Here is a 12457-nt window from a genome sequence, read left to right on the forward strand (position 1 = left end):
CACACTCTGAGGATGAGCTGAAACACACTCTACACACTCTGAGGATGAGCTGAAACACTCTACACACTCTGAGAGTGAGCTGAAACACTCTACACACTCTGAGGGTGAGCTGAAACACAGTCTACACACTCTGAGGGTGAGCTGAAACACACTCTACACACTCTGAGAGTGAGCTGAAACACTCTACACACTCTGGGGATGAGCTGAAACACACTCTACACACTCTGAGGGTGAGCTGAAACACACTCTACACACTCTGAGAGTGAGCTGAAACACACTCTACACACTCTGAGAGTGAGCTGAAACACACTCTACACACTCTGAGGGTGAGCTGAAACACACTCTACACACTCTGAGGGTGAGCTGAAACACACTCTACACACTCTGAGGATGAGCTGAAACACACTTTACACACTCTGAGGATGAGCTGAAACACTCTACACACTCTGAGAGTGAGCTGAAACACTCTACACACTCTGAGGGTGAGCTGAAACACAGTCTACACACTCTGAGGGTGAGCTGAAACACTCTACACACTCTGAGGGTGAGCTGAAACACACTCTACACACTCTGAGGGTGAGCTGAAACACTCTACACACTCTGAGGGTGAGCTGAAACACTCTACACACTCTGAGGGTGAGCTGAAACACACTCTACACACTCTGAGGGTGAGCTGAAACACTCTACACACTCTGAGAGTGAGCTGAAACACACTCTACACACTCTGAGGGTGAGCTGAAACACACTCTACACACTCTGAGGGTGAGCTGAAACACTCTACACACTCTGAGGGTGAGCTGAAACACTCTACACACTCTGAGGGTGAGCTGAAACACTCTACACACTCTGAGAGTGAGCTGAAACACTCTACACACTCTGAGGGTGAGCTGAAACACACTCTACACACTCTGAGGTTGAGCTGAAACACTCTACACACTCTGAGGGTGAGCTGAAACACTCTACACACTCTGAGAGTGAGCTGAAACACACTCTACACACTCTGAGGGTGAGCTGAAACACACTACACACTCTGAGGGTGAGCTGAAACACACTCTACACACTCTGAGAGTGAGCTGAAACACATTACACACTCTGAGGGTGAGCTGAAACACACTACACACTCTGAGAGTGAGCTGAAACACACTCTACACACTCTGAGGATGAGCTGAAACACTCTACACACTCTGAGAGTGAGCTGAAACACACTCTACACACTCTGAGGGTGAGCTGAAACACACTCTACACACTCTGAGGGTGAGCTGAAACACTCTACACACTCTGAGGGTGAGCTGAAACACTCTACACACTCTGAGGGTGAGCTGAAACACTCTACACACTCTGAGGGTGAGCTGAAACACACTCTACACACTCTGAGGTTGAGCTGAAACACTCTACACACTCTGAGGGTGAGCTGAAACACTCTACACACTCTGAGAGTGAGCTGAAACACACTCTACACACTCTGAGGGTGAGCTGAAACACACTCTACACACTCTGAGAGTGAGCTGAAACACACTACACACTCTGAGGGTGAGCTGAAACACACTACACACTCTGAGAGTGAGCTGAAACACACTCTACACACTCTGAGGGTGAGCTGAAACACACTACACACTCTGAGAGTGAGCTGAAACACACTACACACTCTGAGGGTGAGCTGAAACACACTACACACTCTGAGGGTGAGCTGAAACACACTCTACACACTCTGAGGGTGAGCTAAAACACACTCTACACACTCTGAGGGTGAGCTGAAACACACTCTACACACTCTGAGGATGATTTCTTTTCATCTTTTGCCTTTTACCTTCCATCGTGCATTTCACAAATATAACATCAATGTAATCACTAGACGCATCAGATTAATTTTATAGGCATTTATTTCGAAGAAATATCAGTCACATTTTATATTACAGCGCTCATGTTTGTTTGTTTTTATTTATTTCGGTAACACAGTGTCCTTACAGTGTCCTTGTTACATATGTTACATGTACTTACCATAGTATTAACCCTCAATCAAATCCTAATCCTACCCTAACCTGTAAGTACATGTTGTTAATTAATATTATTCAGTACTAAATGTAATTATACTGTAAAAATGACACTGTAAAATAAAGTGTTACCAAAATGTGAAACAAGTATTCATTACTTCAGTGAGCTCATTGTTTTTGCCTTAATTTATTCCATTGTTTAAATGAATACATTTTTAGCTAACTGTGATTTTGTATTATGTACATTTCTGAAATACATTAGACAGTCTCCTCTGATAACAGATCACTGTATATTGTAATGTGCACTCATGCATTTTCTGTAAAGCTGCTTTGAAAAGCGCTATAGGCTACAAATAAATGTGAATTGAATTGAAATTCACCAATTATGAAACAACTTCAATTTCAGCTATAAAGCCATTATTTAGTTCAAGTTTTGATAGCGTCAGTGCAATCAAATCGATAATATTTCTGAATGTTATGTGTCTTTTAAAGCCCATTAATGTTTACAGGACTAATAATGAACAGTTGCTGTGCATAGAATAAATAGGATGCAAACAAAAAAGGATGCAATGAAATGCATTAAAAGCATAATTAAAATTGAACTAACAATCACAACATGCAAACGCACGGCCAGATTTCATCTTTTTTCCACCGTCCACCAAGTGAAATCCATATTAAACTGTCCTTAAGATACATACAAAACAGCAATTTGAGCAAAAAGGTTATTGGCGGGAAAAAGGCAGATTTTTCCGCTTGATAGAGGATAAATAATTATTCATTAGAAAGGAGCGCCTCGTCTAATTAGTTCTGTTGTTGACGGAATAAAGCAAAAGATTTCTGACTCACAAATGCGGCCATGTGTTTCAGTGTTTCGGCCCCGGCTAATTTGAATACAGTCTTATTAGTTTAATGAGTAGAGTCTGTGATCAGGACTCATCAACATAAATGCCAAGTCTCGATGGCCCAGGGCTTCGCTTTTTACCCTTCGACCACGAGCAAAGCCAAACATCTCCGCGCTCGCAACACATGAAGCGTGAGACGAGGACGAGAGGAACACATGGAGACTTCTTTATTAAGATCTCTTCATCTTCTAATAGGTGATTTAACGAGCAAACCGAGAGTATGTTCCTGAGAAGAACGTTGTCTGCTCATGTTTTCTGCTCCACGTTGCACAAAGATTGCCTATTATTTTTTAGTTGCAATGTTTAATGGCAACATAATGGAGACGGCCAAACCAAACAAAGACAAATGTTTGCATCAAAATACAGCCAAGTTTCATCGTGCATCATTTTTTAAAGACGCCACAACACACGTTTAGACGACGCGTCGCGAGCGACTGATGTGAGATCATGTTTCGCCACTCGCTCTGACAACGTGTCTCAGCTGGCAGAGAAAAGAGCAAACCTCGCAGTGTGTTAAATCACCCTAGGAAGTGAACAACCTTGTTGGCTTGGGAAGGCCGGCACTAATTAAACTCCACGGATTCATTCGCCTCTGGTCTCTTCATGCTCCTGTTTGAGTCAACGCATCTCTTACACACCACACACCAGGATTATCATCCATCAACAACATAATTCAGAGTTTAATAATGACTTCTAGTTCGGTGAAATGTCATTGCAACCAGTTTGCATTCGTAATGCAATTCGAGTCAAATCGCGTTTTCACGTTCATATTGCTTTCAGCTTTACAGAAAATGCATGTTTACAGTATCAGCCGCATTAAATACAGTACATATTATGTGTTTGTGAAAGAGTCGGGCTATTCACTCAAGCAGACATAATGATATTTGAAAGTTTTGTGTGTCGATTAGGAGTGTGTGACGATACTCTCATGTCACGATTCGATACATATCACGATACTGAACTCACAATACGATATTATTGCGATACTCCAAGACATATGATAAAAGGTTAACAAAAAAATTACTGTTGATTAAAATGCTAAATTTGTTTTACATTGTGGGTGTAAATGAATAGACTTGGACCCAATAAACAGGACACCAGAATAGAAATATTCATGATTCTGAATTATTTTAGACGAATATGCCTGATCTCTGTCACTGACTAGATATATTTAAAATAATGTAGGCCACTTTTTACTGAAATCTTCCCCCCTTGCATTATTATATTCAACATTATAGATGTAGTACTGACACTAAAACTCTGAAAACGTGGAATTTTTTTATCCACCAAACATATTGTTGCAGTTTTGTATTGCGATGTATTGTGACGCGATGTATTGTTACACCCCCATCCAGAGTTTGTGTTCTCGATCGATCGTCTTGATCTGCGTTATAGAGTCACGTCGCACTTGATGCCCATCGGCAGACGACCTTGCTTTCGTCTGGTGGAACTGGCGAGATTATCGTGCGCTCTGATGTGTTTCTGCAGTGTTCTCCCTCCGGACGCTCGAGGTCTCGGTCTCGCCACCAGTACTGAGGTTTTTTCTTTTCACACAGGCCGAGTGTTAAGGCCCGCGGGCCCGTTCACAGATTTGACTGACTGTGGTCTTAATGCTGCACGCTTGTTTTCAGCACTTGTCCCTCCAGATTTGCCACCCCGGCTGCACAATTTTCCTCAGATTGTAATTATTCATCAGCTCGTTATGCCTGTGCCGACGCTCGCTTTAATTAGAGCGGATTAGAGGCTGGCCTGGAGTGAGGAGACCAGCGAAGAACCAGCGACTGCCAAATCCAGAATGTGTGTGTGTGTGTGTGTGTGTGTGTGTGTGTGATCCCACACTTCTTGGCTGCTGGATCTGTGTGTGACGTGGGACCTTTGCAGCTCATTTTAAAACTAATTATCCTGAGGGTGTGTGTTACAGTGATTTTACCACAGTTCACGGGTATCGTTGTGATACGCTCTCATTTCCCTTCCCTGTTGTGACGTATATTTGATTGAATTGATTGGATGGTTGTGGTTTGTTATAGTGCAACAACATGAAGTAAAAACTCATTGGGCCCTATGTTAAGGATCTAAGCTCATGGTCTATGGCAAGTGCACTTATGGCGTCTGAAGCAGACGCCCAAACCGTAAAGCCTACGTCATCAGGGAAGGTCCTCCAATGCAGAGGGGAGGGAAATTTCAGATTTTGATTAAAGATAACGAAGCCAAAAAATGTTTTTGTGTGGATTGACTTGCATGGATGAACTGTTCACCACAAAACGATCAATTTAGGCAAACAAAGTAAGTATGGTCAATTTTGAATTCATGGGGACTTTAATGAGTAAAGGGTGTGTTTTGGGCGTAACGTGCAATAAACCAATCCGAGTCTCATCTCCCATTCCCTTTAAAAGCCAGTTGCGCTCGCGCCGCGGCGGATCCGCTATTTACATGAATTTGCAAGCGGAAAAACTGAACGTGTCTCTAGCGAGGAAACGGGTCTGCTCGTGCTCGAGGTTAAAGCTGTGTGTGTGTGTGTGTGAGGTTAAAGTGTGTGTAAAGGTTATCTTTTACATTGTAATCCTTTTATTTTTAATATCTGGCATGTGTGTGTGCTGCTGTGTGTCTCTGTGTGTGTAATAAGCAGAGTGTGTGTAATAAGCAAAGCGTTGTGGACCCGCCTATAGGCGCACATTACTAACACACTCTTTAAATAACAAAAAAAAAAACACTGCGCCATTGACTTTAGATCATGTTTTTGCTGGTCAACGGCTCAGTCTTTTTCAGTTCCTCAGAATAGCAACGCTCCACCAATGCTCCTGAACACACACTCGTTCTCAGACCAGCCGCCCGTGGGCCACAGATGAGTGCAAATGTATTAGCTACTTAAACAACGTGTCGCAGGACGTGAAAATGATAACAGCGTCGGGCTGAAACTAGCAAACACACTTGCGTTGCGCCTGGCGAGTGTATGATAGCCCTTAATCTCCATAGGGAAATTGATTTTTTAATAATAACTTATAAACCTTTAAAGTCAGCTCTACTGTGAGCGACGAGGCTGTTGATCGATAGTATTTGCTTCTGTTGAAGCCGTCAGCCCGCATCCTAATTTTAAAATAATTGTTTAACAGCAAAATTCCTGGTTAAAAACTACATTACCCATAATGCTGTTCAGAAAATTCCACCAATCAGAGAGCGCCAAAAGGTCTCTTTAGCTCCGCCCACTACAAGCATCGCGAATGATGTAATCGAGTCAATGTCCCTAGACTCTCAAAATACTTCAATATTTGAAAATATATGCATATTGTGCAATATCTTAAAATTTGTGCATGTGCAACGATTAATCGCGAGCAATCGCATGAAAAATAAAATATTTATTACATAATATATGTGTGTGTACTGTGTATAAATATTTTGTATATATAAATACACACACATATGCATGTACATATTCAAGAAAATGTGTTATTTATATATAAAATATTTATATAATATAAATTAAGTATAAATATACATACGGTATTATATACATGCAAAAATGTCTTAAATATATACATGCATGTGTGTGTATATATACAAAATATTTATACACAGTACACACACACACACACACTAATGCTAATTAAAGTCTTCAGTGTGAGTGCAGAAATGTGTAATCCTGACATTTATCCAGGGGAGATTCAGACGAGGAGATTGCAGCGCTGGCCAGAGTCGAGTCGAGCCCGAGGCGTGTGTGTGTGTTTGTGTGTGTGTAAAAGCACATCAGCTCACAAAGGTCATCTCTGGGAAAAGGCTAACGTGTCTTTGCTTTTGTTCCCGTTCTCCTGAACATATGTTTGGCCGAGCTGCATCTCTAACCAGATCTGGCTGAAATCTAAACCAGCGCAAATACAACTTTTGACAGCGGCGCTGCTGCGTCACTCACACTGAACTAGACGAAGTTATGGATCTGAATCTGTGTGTAAGTGTGTAAGACTTTGAATGGTAATAGGACGTTAGAATGCACACACTGGTACAAATGCACTGCAAAAAAATGCTTTTCCACTCAGTATTTTTGTCTTGTTTCCAGTCCAAATAACAAAAAAATCTTAAATCAAGATGCATTTACTAGATGAGTAAAATCAAATGCCATGTGATATTATGTCTTGTTTTCGGGGGAATTAATCAAAATTAAGTGAGTTGATGATTAAAAAAGCATCATTATCTGCCAGTTACAAAAAATAGTCTTAATTCAAACAGAAACCAGATTCTTTTTTTTACCCCATTGGCAGATCATTTTGCTTCTTTTAAGCAATAACTCACTTAATTTTCATTTATTTCTCCAGAAAACAAGACATAATATCGGATGTCATTTTACTACTTTTAGTAAATGCATCTTGATTTAATAATTCTTTAATATTTGGACTGGAAACAAGACAAAAATACTAAATAGGAAAAGCATTTTTGCAGTGCCGGCGTCTTGACCAGCGCCGGTCTCCTTCAGGCCATCAGCCAATCAGACGCGAGCGTGAGGATGATGCGGACTGACCGAGAGAAAGTGCTGAGGACGAACTCTCTCTCGAACTGCTGATGAGACTCTTTCACTTTCCATCCCGAAAACACGCGTCTGAACCAGAGTCAGATGGAAATAATGCGAGCGGACTCAAATTAGCTCTAGTCCCATACAGGTTTGGAAATCACAGAGTTAAAACCCTCATGAGGTTGAACCCAGCAACCAAGTGTGTGTTTAAAAGACGTCTAATAGCCGTCCAAACACAGCCTGAGGTCTAGGCTAGTGAAACCAGGCAAAGTTTGGGCTGTCAGTGAACATTTAACAGACGTCTAAACCAGCCCAAGAATACACTAGTCATCAGTTAGATACAGAAATGAAATGAGTGAAGAAATGAACTCCTTGTAATCAGTGTTTACTTCGCTTACATGATGGAATATCAGACATCTCACAAGTTATTTAAGCAAAAACGACATGTAACCAAATCCAAGGTTCTTTCAGCTAGAAGTGTGTTACTCACACCGGACTATATCGGGTCTATGTAGTTGAACCATTGCTTGCTGGGAAGCATTGATAGTTTAAGCAGCGCTTCCGTCTTCAGAGCGCTAATGTGTTCTGCTGGTACTGAAGCCATCAGGCTTGTGGTCTGAGCTGTTGTGAGAGCTGTCGTCTTTCTGAAGAGCTCGTAGGGAGTGTGACGGACCCTCATTAGTGCTCACTGACGAGCTGTCAGCCTGCAGCGGCCTGACCTACACACACACACACACACACACACACACACACTCTGACATCAGCCTGACCTATATCTGCATGCGCAGGTCAAAGATGGCCGTCACCCACTGTGTGTTCGGCACATTACACGAGGAGCGATAATGCTAGCTGTCTCAGAAATTACAAAAACAACAACAAAAGCATCGCAACATTGATTTAGCTCTGGGTTTAAATTCCTCTGTTTATTCTCCATGGGAACAAATAACAGAATACAACTTTAAATGGAGATGAAGGCGAGTAAATAATGCAGTGAGCAGCAAACGGTTCTCTCAAAGTTACGAACATGCGTTCTTCCAGTATAGCGTTAACGTTCCTTCAAAGTTATCTGGTCTTTAATAATGTTCTCAAAACATTTGCACAAAAACATTATTTATACATCGTTCATTAAACTTTTTATTTCTGAAACCCTTTAGTTGTTCGTCTAATCTTACTTGTTTCAGAACATTCAAAAGTTCCCATAATGTGTGAAGAATGACACAATGTAATGTTCCCTTAAAGTCCCGCTGTCGTCAATCATTTTATCCCTTAAAACTCATCTTTGATCACCAAAATGACACATTTAAAAGTTTTTTCCTTGAAAAATAATGTCTTCGTGCCTTAAAATATCTTTGAATGTAACTCGACACCCTTGCCTCATTTAGTATGCGCGGCTCTATGAATATGCAAATGAGCCCCGCCTCCACTCACTCCCTCAGCTCAGAGATCCACTGGTTGACGATCACACGTTGATCTGATTGGTTACAAGGTCGTTTGTGACGTCAGAAACACCAGCGATTTCAAACCGTGTTTTTGAGACTGTCTTTGGTTCACTGCAGTTTTAAGGAGGAAATACTCAGCAATGCTGTCGACTTATGAACTTACACATGGTGTGTCTTAAAGCGTATTAATAACACCACATAGACAATATTAAAAACTGGATTTTCACCACAACTGGATGTTTTGAACGTGATGTTTTCATAACGTAATGCGTCAGCGAAACAGTGAGGCCGTATTTCTGCTGGCTGGGAAACTGTGTGAAATTGTTCATGATTGTTTTTCTTAATTCAGTTTCTTTGGTTTCCAGGCCTTGAATGTTTTAGAACGCAAGGTAAACGAGAGTGCAGCGGGGCTGGCGATGAATAAAAGATGGCGAGTGAGAAGGAGGAACAGTGATTAGCCGATGGAGTCGTGGTAAAGTGTGTCTCAGAGGAGGAGATGTACAAGCGGATCCCGACAGACACGACATCCATCAGAGCGAGTCCACGGAGACTCCCGAGAGGCAGGAGAACACGTCAGCCACAGCCACGAGTGCTTGAAATGGATGCAGTGTTTGAGTTTGTAGAATTGAACTGCATGACCGTATCCCAGCTAACACATTAATGGGTTACACTTTATTTTGATGGTCCACTTAAGGCATTCTTCTGTCTATAATGTCAACTATCAGTCATTAGAGTATTAGTCGACTTAATATCTGAGAACACTTTATTCTGATGCGCCTCAACAGACATTCTGATGATTATAAGTAGCTTTGACACGTCAACTACTAACCTGAACCCTAACAGCCTACTACTACTCTACTAATACTCTACTAATACTCTACTAATAATCTACTACTACTCTACTAATACTCTACTAATACTCTACTAATAATCTACTAATACTCTACTAATAATCTACTACTATTCTACTAATACTCTACTAATAATCTACTACTACTCTACTAATACTCTACTAATAATCTACTAATACTCTACTAATATTCTACTACTATTCTACTAATAATCTACTAATACTCTACTAATAATCTACTACTACTCTACTAATACTCTACTAATAATCTACTACTATTCTACTAATAATCTACTAATACTCTACTAATAATCTACTATTACTCTACTAATAATCTACTAATAATCTACTAATATTCTACTAATAATCTACTACTACTCTAATAATTAATAATCTACTACTACTCTAATAATACTCTGCTAATACTCTACTAATACTCTACTAATACTAATACTCTACTAATATCTAATACTCTACTAATATTGTACTAATACTCTACTAATACTCTGCTAATGCTCTACTAATATCTAATACTCTACTAATATTGTACTAATACTCTACTAATACTCTGCTAATGCTCTACTAATATCTAATAGTCTACTAATACTCTACTAATACTCTACTAATAATCTACTACTACTCTAATACTACTCTGCTAATACTCTACTAATACTCTACTAATACTCTACTAATACTCTACTAACACTCTACTAATACTCTACTTATATCTAATACTCTACTAATACTTTACTAATAATCTACTAATAATCTACTAATACTTTACTAATACTCTACTAATACTATACTATTACTCTTCTAATATTCTACTTACAGTTTACTGATACTCTACTAAAACTCTAATGAGAGTTACTTGAGTTATCCGGTGATCCAGTGATACTGTAATACAGTGATCCGGTTATCCGGTGATCCAGTGATACTGTAATACAGTGATCCGGTTATCCGGTTATCCGGTGATCCGGTGGTCCGCGGGCGAGAGGGCGTCAGGACGTTTCACACATGCTGGCTTGTGTTAAACTTTCTGAACGCTGTTTAATTACAGGCGTGTGTGTGTGTGTGTGTGTGTGTGTGTGAGGTGATGTGACAGCCATGCTTCTGTCGCGTCCTCATCCCTCATCCCTCAGTGGACACTGAGACACTGAGACACACACACACACACACACACACACACACACACACACACACACACACACACACACACACACACACACACACACACACACACACACACACACGTCGAGGGAGATTGACAGAAGACATGCGAGCTGCTGGTGGGTCATTGACAGGCCGATGCCCGAGTCTTTTAGCACATGGAGCTGCCAGATGTGTGTCGCTCCGCATCCCAGACCCGCAGCGCTGACGTCTGAAGTGCTGAGTACTGGAATCAAACTAACTTTTCATACATGCTGGTGCTGAGATGTTCTGTGCATATGCACACACCTGTGGCTTGTGTTAGTCATGAGGACGGGCAGACAGGGAGTTACAAGGCAAGCTTAAAACTAAAACATTTATAAAAATAGAAATTCAAAATGGACTGTATTCAGTCGCTTAAAGGGGACATATCAGGAACATCTGACTTTCTCCGTGTGTAAGTGCTATAATCGGGTCCCGGTGCTTCTACCGACCCAGAAAACATGAAAAGTGAAACCCAGTAACTCTGTTCTGGTGAGTCTTTCTCTGACAGCATGACGAACAATAATCCTCTGAAATCGGCTCCTTTGAGCAAGAAAACGTGTCTTTTGATGAGTTGCGTGATCATATCCACCGTCATCTTCTAGTAAGCGTAGCCGGATGTGTAGTGTAGTAACTTCATCGACATTAAAGCATGATGTTTATTATGTTTCACAGGTCATCCCAGTTATTCCTGCGTTCTCCAGAGCATTCCCAGTCCACCAGTGTCTCGCTCACTGCACTCCTCTCACGTCAGACTCTGCAGGATTCAGTGAGGGAAACAAAACAGGGAAAATATATTCTAAGAACATTTCACTATCATTGAAAACATTGTTTCTGAACATCTAAAATGTCCAGTTATAAAAACATTTTTCCTTGTTGAGGAAACATTACATTGTATCATTCTTCAAACATTACGGAACGTTACTTTAGAATGTTCTCTGAAACAAGTAACATTTAAAAAACGCTTGATGAACGTCCAACTGAAACATTTCAGAAATAACGCTCCATGAACGATGTGTAAATGATGATTTTGTGCTAATGTTGTTTATTTATTAGGTATCTGTTGAATACATGAGATCATGTACAAATGTTTTCTCTCCTGATGATCAGCCTGTTAGTGTTGTGTAATTCTGGCTGCTCACTTTCCATAATCACGTTCATTTTCCTCAAAAACTGCCGCGAGATGCAAAAGTAACTCCATATAATCACACAAACAGAAGAAAGAGAGAGGAAGGTCATCATGACATGAGAAGGTCTGAAGCAACCGGTGTGTGAGTGTCATTCTAAACATCTGTAAACATCCACTTCTTCAGAAATATTCAAATATGAAAGCATACATAAACCTATGAAAAAATGTCTTATTTTACCCATTTGTACTAAATTGCAGTAATAAATCCCCCAGATGTCCAACAAATCCACATCTGCTCTGTGGCTGCTCACACATGATCCTGTGCTTCACAGATCGAGTATTTCAGCGGAGAAAAGGCCGGTTTGTGTGTTCATCTCTTCAAACGTCAGAGCAACAGCAGAAATGAGAGTTAGCGTGAGAGTTAGCATGAGAGTTAGCGTGAGAGTTAGCATGAGAG

The sequence above is a fragment of the Rhinichthys klamathensis genome, unplaced genomic scaffold, assembly GCF_029890125.1.
Source record: "Rhinichthys klamathensis goyatoka isolate OS25496 unplaced genomic scaffold, OSU_Roscu_1.1 h1tg000975l_1, whole genome shotgun sequence".
Lineage (NCBI taxonomy): Eukaryota > Metazoa > Chordata > Actinopteri > Cypriniformes > Leuciscidae > Rhinichthys > Rhinichthys klamathensis.